This window comes from Portunus trituberculatus, chromosome 28 (genome assembly GCF_017591435.1).
Source record: "Portunus trituberculatus isolate SZX2019 chromosome 28, ASM1759143v1, whole genome shotgun sequence".
Taxonomy (NCBI): domain Eukaryota; kingdom Metazoa; phylum Arthropoda; class Malacostraca; order Decapoda; family Portunidae; genus Portunus; species Portunus trituberculatus.
This window is the reverse complement of record NC_059282.1, coordinates 4,769,522-4,778,157: the sequence shown is the minus strand read 5'-3', so window position 1 is coordinate 4,778,157 and position 8,636 is coordinate 4,769,522. Positions and strand designations below refer to the sequence as shown.

The 8,636-nt window shown below is 36.0% G+C and overlaps 1 long non-coding RNA gene across 1 annotated transcript; it reads right to left on the bottom strand.

The window, feature by feature from the left end:
• Positions 1-458: 458 nt before the first annotated feature.
• LOC123510204 lies at positions 459-6,171 on the bottom strand. Its single transcript, XR_006676417.1, has 2 exons — positions 4,186-6,171; positions 459-3,758 (listed from the first exon to the last, which is right to left on the bottom strand). It is a non-coding gene; the product is annotated as an uncharacterized LOC123510204 (long non-coding RNA).
• Positions 6,172-8,636: the final 2,465 nt, after the last annotated feature.

The window sequence follows — 8,636 nt, the reverse complement described above, 5'->3', positions numbered from 1 at the left end:
TTTATTGGGCTGAAGTATTTTTTGTCTGTGTTATCAAAGCAGCAGTTCTTTTCAGTTGATCTACCTGCCTCGATTGTGTTCAGGAACACAATTTATTAACAAGAATATATTTTTTTTCAGAAGGTAATTCAATAAGAAGTGATTGTGTTGAACTTATGAGATGCATTAGGAATAAGAATGTCTGATCATTCATTTGTCTCTTCAAAAAGTACACTGTAGTTTATGTGCACCCTTTTCAAATTTTGTTAGTTGTTTGGTATTGCTTAGAGAATTACCATATCAACATTTTCTCCTGCATCATAAAAGCACACCTTCTGTCATTTTTTAAGGAGTAGCAGTGTTTTCACCACTGTCATTGAGCTGACATGCTTGCTAATATGGGATTTCTCTCCATTTAAGGCCAGTATGGTGTAAGAATTCCCATTATTCACTGAATGAAGAAATATCATAAAAGAAAAGTTATTTGATATTTTTATTACATCAATAGTAATATTGTGACATAAGGATTTGGTCTTTAACAAATAAGGCATTTAACAAGTGGAAACATGGGTGAACTGTAATGATTTGCTAGAGTTACAAACAGATGGCAAGAAATTCACTATGTTTTCCTCACGTGAGAGGTGTTGTAAGCTCCTCAGTGTTAGTACCTTGTTATGTATGATTAGTTGCCCACAAGCCAGGCTGTGAGTGGCTTGCGGACACAACCCTCACATGGGTGATTCTTGGTACTTAAAAATTAGTTTATATAAAAATATATGTGATACTGAGACACAGAAACTCTTTGATAAGAATATTGAATACCTCTAATGTTCTCTATTTCTTCTCTTGAATCACTAAACACAGGATCTTGACCAAAATACTTACAAGAATAGAGTTTACATGCTTCATTAGAACAACTTTGAATATGATCAATGTACTGTGGATTACACAAACCTATGGAAAAAAAAAAATGTTCTTTGCACTTACAATGAAAATCTTCACAAAAATAAGATAAATAAGAAATCAGAGTATGTGTGCATATTATAGTCTTTTAGTTTTTTTCCTGTGGTTTTACAGATATGGTTGTTGGCATCAAACTTTGTGATATTATACATCATATAGACTACATTTCTTAATTGTTACAAGATCATTAAGATATTTCTTTGTACAGAAATATGCCCACATTCAAAAAATAATTACTTGCTTTATATCATATTAACAAATGTAAAGACAAAGGTGCTTTACAAGTGCCACTCTATTGTAATACTCTTAGTACAATTCAGCAAGAAGTAATGATCACAAAAGAACAGTAGGGTTGGATCTACTGAAGAGGAGAGGGACAGTGTTGGCTTGACAAGAACCCATGATACTGCTGTTAGAAATGCCAATTTCTGGTGAACACTTTATCAGAACCTAATTGGGAGTTCTGGAATTAAGTGATTCAGGTTTTTGTCTGCATTTTAATTAAGTATTGTCTGTCAAGAGGGAGTATACACCTTGATGAAGGCATACAGCTACCCAGTGACTTCAGTATCATGAGTGCATTGTGCATGGCTGAGAAGGAAGTGTTGTCCTGGAAAAATAATTGCTGGAAACACTACTTGTCAGGCATTATTACAATTAGTGTGGTACATGGCATATATAACTCTCCTTCAACTGGGTCAAAAATATATTTCTGATGTATATTTGCTACAATTTTGTGTTGACACCAACTAAACACCACAGCCAAGGCACCGCTGTGGGAGCCTCACTGCGCCTACGCTACACCAGACCGGGAACTCAGGAGGAGGTAGAGGTTAACACGATATTTACACACTGTATTTGCTAAGTTTTGGCAACTAGGAAGCTGTTTGTTCTGTTAGCAGTGTACAACCACAACACTCAAGAGTCTGACACCCAAACCTTAGTCTCACCAACATTATCACAACAAAGCTCCAGATCAACTACATACAACATTAAAATGTTAACATATACCAAAAAAATATAGCATATACGTAGGCATTGCAGTGTTATTCAATACCTGACTCTTTCTCCCTCCGACTCACACATGCTTGAGGAGTTACAATGACAGAAATAATCAGAGCAAAATGGTAACTAGAACAGGAATATAATACAGATGTACACTGACTGTACAGTGTATAGTTACTCCTCTTTTCTTTTACTTTGCACTCTGAATGAAAAATTGAGCACCCTAAAAGTGAGTTTCTGCACAACATAGGTAACATACTGAAAGGCCTCCCAGTGTCTTATCATCAGTGAATCCCTTCACTCATTTATCATGACTCAATAAATGTAACTTTAGCACCAATCCAAAGTTTCTAACAAATTAATGAATGACTCATGGATGTATATAAAACTGTAGCCAGATGTGCAAAGTAATCATCAACAACTGAATAATGGTAATTTAGATTAATGGCAATTCTGAGGTATGAATGCATCATAAAAACAATTTCATGATAATTACCAAATTTGAAACTATGTCGCAATTAGTTTAAATTAATGATTAATTTTACAATATGTTTACTTGCATATAGTGTAATTTATTATTAGCTCCAAACATTACACTCAGTAAAACAAATAAAGTATCCTAAGACAAACCAATTGTCAAAGCTACATCCTGAATCATAATGCAGTACGTACATACATGTGTCATGCACATCAGATGTACATACATACAAATAATTGCCCATCAGTTATCTTTATACTAAGCAATAACATTAATGTTTTCATTTTATATACATGTTTCTTACATATTAGCACACAAGTTCACCAGTATAATTTCCATAATAAATATAACTTTTACTTTAAATGTTAAAAAAATATGAGGTACAATATTATCATAAATATAATTCCACTTTAAATAAAAATGAATATAGATATATGTATGTTTATAAACTAAAAGCTATAATTCCCACGGAAACCACAATTTTCTAAAGTTTACTGCAAATATTTCTCACAATACCACACAGACAGCAGTGAATGGCAAGGAGCCAACTTCATCCCAGAGTGCTGTGCTTTCATATCCACACTATTATTGTACTCTGGACACGGATCAACACCCAACCAGTCATCTGGTTATTTTGTTCAGTTGATATGTATAAAGCCTCATGTACAACCTTGTCCTGTACTTCTGTTGGTGGAACACAGCAAGAACAAGACAATCCCAGCACAGTGTTTAGGATGTCAAATGTTTAAAGTTTTTACTGACTTCAGTATACATATTGTTACTAATGATAACCTTACAACCTCTCCCAAGAATTGATTCTGAGTTATTACATCTACCATGGCAGAAATTTGCTGGTCAACACTCAATGAAAATAAAGCAACAATTTTAGAATTAAAATAAAAAGACCTTTTCTAAAGTTTACTGCAAATATTTCTCACAATACCACACAGACAGCAGTGAATGGCAAGGAGCCAACTTCATCCCAGAGTGCTGTGCTTTCATATCCACACTATTATTGTACTCTGGACACGGATCAACACCCAACCAGTCATCTGGTTATTTTGTTCAGTTGATATGTATAAAGCCTCATGTACAACCTTGTCCTGTACTTCTGTTGGTGGAACACAGCAAGAACAAGACAATCCCAGCACAGTGTTTAGGATGTCAAATGTTTAAAGTTTTTACTGACTTCAGTATACATATTGTTACTAATGATAACCTTACAACCTCTCCCAAGAATTGATTCTGAGTTATTACATCTACCATGGCAGAAATTTGCTGGTCAACACTCAATGAAAATAAAGCAACAATTTTAGAATTAAAATAAAAAGACCTTTTCTAAAGTTTACTGCAAATATTTCTCACAATACCACACAGACAGCAGTGAATGGCAAGGAGCCAACTTCATCCCAGAGTGCTGTGCTTTCATATCCACACTATTATTGTACTCTGGACACGGATCAACACCCAACCAGTCATCTGGTTATTTTGTTCAGTTGATATGTATAAAGCCTCATGTACAACCTTGTCCTGTACTTCTGTTGGTGGAACACAGCAAGAACAAGACAATCCCAGCACAGTGTTTAGGATGTCAAATGTTTAAAGTTTTTACTGACTTCAGTATACATATTGTTACTAATGATAACCTTACAACCTCTCCCAAGAATTGATTCTGAGTTATTACATCTACCATGGCAGAAATTTGCTGGTCAACACTCAATGAAAATAAAGCAACAATTTTAGAATTAAAATAAAAAGACCTTTGCTTGGCATTGGTCTTGGTATTCTTTCTTATACTCCAGTAAAGTACAAGTAACACCTGTGCTGTGTCTCAGCCTTCACACTGCGCCCAAATGACCCTTGCATAGCACTCTGTGGCTTTTGCGGGGAATACATTAACATTTTGAGTTCAGGAGCAGCTGGACAACCCCTTTGCTTTTTGATAAGTAGACATTTGTAAACATGAATTCCATAATACAAAATAGAATTGTTGAAAAGGAAAATTGTCAAATTATTCCGTTTTCTGTAATATTGAGTTATTTTACACAATCTATGCAGCCTGGAATTGTGCTTGTGTAAACTATTAAACAATTTCTGAAAACATGGAATACTACAATATTGCAGAAAACATTCATGAAAGGAAATTTTAACATTGATGTGATACAATGAATACTTTGTAATATACCCATAATAGTTATTCTGGCTCATACTCTAAAATGTACCCATAATCTGGCTCATTTACAAAAAAATATAATTTGAACAGATAGTAAAGATTGATCAACATGTTTTGTTCTTATACATATCAATGTAACACTGTTTACAAGATAGTATTCTACAGATGAGATACATAATACCTTCACTAGGGAGATGCTGCTTATCAATAGTCAACCAAGTGGAGGAGTGGCCTCTAACAACAGTGACTGGCACCACCCACCCCACACTACACCCCACAGCATACCACTAACCAACTCACCCACTCACTGCACCCAGGTCCCTGTTTTGCCTTACCAGTATGTGTGTCATTATTTTCCTACAAACTGTGCCCTAGATTCCGTCCCGTGAGTGCACCGCCACAAAGAGCCACAGTGCACTTCCGAGAGGTGTTCTGAGGCAGGCTATGCAGAAAGTCAGAAACACTACAAAAGACTGACAGAGAACTTGTCAAACAGCAAATTGTTTGGGAACCATAATATTTCTATGTGACGAACTATATAATTTACCTTAACACCAAAGTATCTTTCAACATTTTTAAGAAAGTTAAACTCAAGTTAAAAATATCCTATAACATCATTTCAGCCTTATATGCCACACTCAGTGAGAGTTTATATAGTATTCAACGTAAGTAATCTTCATACAACTGAAGTTAACTGTACTGCATGGTTGACATATCCTTCATACAACTGAAGCAAATAATGCTTTGTATATGCTCATTACCATGTGCAACATCAATAGTACATCAATATATTTTCACTATGAAAAGTACCTGTTCACCATAGGGAACATCATCAAAAGCTTTGTGAATGATAATCCGCTGTCTTCATCACTTATTATTAATTTGGCCCAATGGGTCTCACAGACTAGATGAAATACATGCTACATGCTTCATCTTTGAGGTAGTTTCAGTGCACTGACCCCTCCTGTCAGTGACAGGTGTGCTGCTGTCACTAGCATTAGGTCTGAGGACGTCATGCCGGATAGCAGCCCACGAGCCGCTAAGTGACTCTGCTATGCACAGAATGGGTCATGTCTTCCTGCTAAACTAATACTTCTCAAGTGTCAAAGTAAACATAACACATACATAATGTTGTGTGTGTACAAAGTACTTGTGTATAAAAAAAAAATAATACTACAAATATGTGGGGGACCAAAGGAATATTTCAATATGTACTCCTAATTTGGAATTTGCTGTGCACAGTCATTTCTTCCAATCTTCCCTGTGACACAGTCTCATGGTGACAATCATGACTATCTAAAGCTGGACTACATTACACATATTCACCAACCCTTTCAAATATTAACATTTAAAATAAACATACGTGACCCCATGCTATATCCATTCACACATACAAGTACAACAGTAAAGATATGTTCATATATGTTGTAGCTGAAGAATGACTGATATGTGTGTATTCACTGTTTGATCTGCTGCAGTCTCTGACGAGACAGCCAGACGTTACCCTACGGAGCGAGCTCAGAGCTCATTATTTCCGATCTTGGGATAGGTCTGAGACCAGGCACACACCACACACCGGGACAACAAGGTCACAACTCCTCGATTTACATCCCGTACCTACTCACTGCTAGGTGAACAGGGGCTACACGTGAAAGGAGACACACCCAAATATCTCCACCCGGCCGGGGAATCGAACCCCGGTTATCTGGCTTGTGAAGCCAGCGCTCTAACCACTGAGCTACCGGGCTGTGTGTGTGTGTGTGTGTGTGTATCAAAAACTATATATATATATATATATATATATATATATATATATATATATATATATATATATATATATATATATATATATATATATATACAGTGGTACCTCGACACATGATTTTAATTCGTTCCGTGACGATTGTTGTATATCAAAAAATTGTATATCAAATCAATTTTTCCCATAGAAATTAATGAAAATAGAATTAATTTGTTCTTGTGATATGAATTTACCCTGCCCCAAAAAATTAACACGCTCTAAATACCAACCAAATATAGATTTAATATAAGATAAATACAAAGTTTATTGTATGCATGATATAAATTAACTATATTGCCCAAAATAACAACTTAACCCGCAAAACTCGGGACACATCGATAGACGTTCATCATGCAAGACTCGGGGCACGTTGATAGATGTTTAGGCTTTTTACGGCTATATTTTGGCTATTTTCTTCCCGTTTTCTTTGCTTGTGAGCTGGCAACACTCATCAGGAGTAAACATACGCTCTACGTCACTGTGTCACCAACGATGGATGGTGGGAGTGACAGTGATTTCACGGTGTCTGATTCCGCCACCTCTCCCACGTGCCTTACTTCTATACCTCGGGTCTCTCGCCATGTTACGGGGAGACAACTTTTGAATGAGAGTGGTATCAGAACAGGCGACAGGAGAGAGAGAGAGAGAGAGAGAGAGAATATACAAGGGGCCCTGTTTTCTCTCGCTCTAGCCAAGGCCACTGAACCCGATCAGATGCAAGGCCGCGTAAACTGATGATACTACCTCATTCAACCTGTGATAATTTGGTAACCATGACATCTAGAGAGTACTGGTTTTTTGCATTACAAAGAGGAAGAGTTGCTTGTGGGTAGAACACCATTTGTACTCGCTCATTTATTGAATTTCTAAGTGTAATCAGTATGTGAATACAGGCTACTTTGTGTGTTTCTCGCCAAACTTTTAGTTTTGGGACCCATGAGTTCACAAAACATGAGAAAAAATACACACTGCCGAGGAGCAAAGACACATACATGTACAAAGGATGAACAATACACAACACAGGCTGAATGTTCGGGTGGACGTGGGTAGCCTATTGATCACTGCGCCACCTACCAATGGCTATTCGTATCTTAAAAATATTGTTATATTTCAAGGCGTAAATTATATGAAATTTTTCGTCATATATAAAAAAAAACGTATGTTGGGATAATCGTATCTCGAGGTACTACTGTGTGTGTGTATATATATATATATATATATATATATATATATATATATATATATATATATATATATATATATATATATATATATATATATATATATATATATATATATATATATATATATATATGCAGTAAGTCCTCGTTATATGGTACATATGCGTTCCTGAAAACCACTGCAAATCGAAATTACCGTATACTGAACCCATTATAACAAGTAATAATAGGGGATGTGTTCCAGCACATTGAAAGTCACCCCTACAGACATGAAAATACATGAAAACAGTCATGTAAAAAAAATGTAAAGTACTGTGCAATAGAAATAGACAAATTTTCTTTTATTTACCTTTCACTCGCCACGTATTCTATCAGATGATGTCCCTCCTGAGGCTTGTTATAATTGTGGTGGTCGCACAGCGTGGTGGCGCTACGGTACGGTGTAAACAAAACGAGCTGATACCGTATCTGTGAATTTTTCTTACCATAAATAGAATCAAGGGTAGTAATTACCAAACACCGTAACTGTGAATTTACCGGATAACAAAGTACCATATAAGGACTTACTGCATGTATAAAAGCTTTATAGTGTGGAGTCTGTGGACTACTTAAAGCATAATATTACATGTAATAAAGTATTGCCTGTAATATTCTAGGAAGGACTGAAAAAATTCTCTTCCTTGTGTCCACACAGACTGGTAAGAATGATCAAGTGAAAAATGTCTAGTGAAAAGCAAAAGACACTGCATAGAATATTAACTTAATTTCCAGGTGATGCAGAGAGTGATAATTGTTAATGATGTGCCAAGAAAATACGTGTTGGTGCCATGCCTGCAGTGAGAAAGGCAACAACAATTTAATAGGAAAGTGTATTGAAGATACAGAGGGTGCTTGAGTTGAGAGGGAGCTACATTTTTTTTTTAACTTGTTTTGCTCATAATTCATCAGCATAATTTTTTGGCACTTAAAAACTGCTGGTGAAGGTACAAGGGACTAGGATGATGGCCTGTCCTGCACTATAGTGCTGCATGACATGGGTTGTGGTGAGGCAGCATA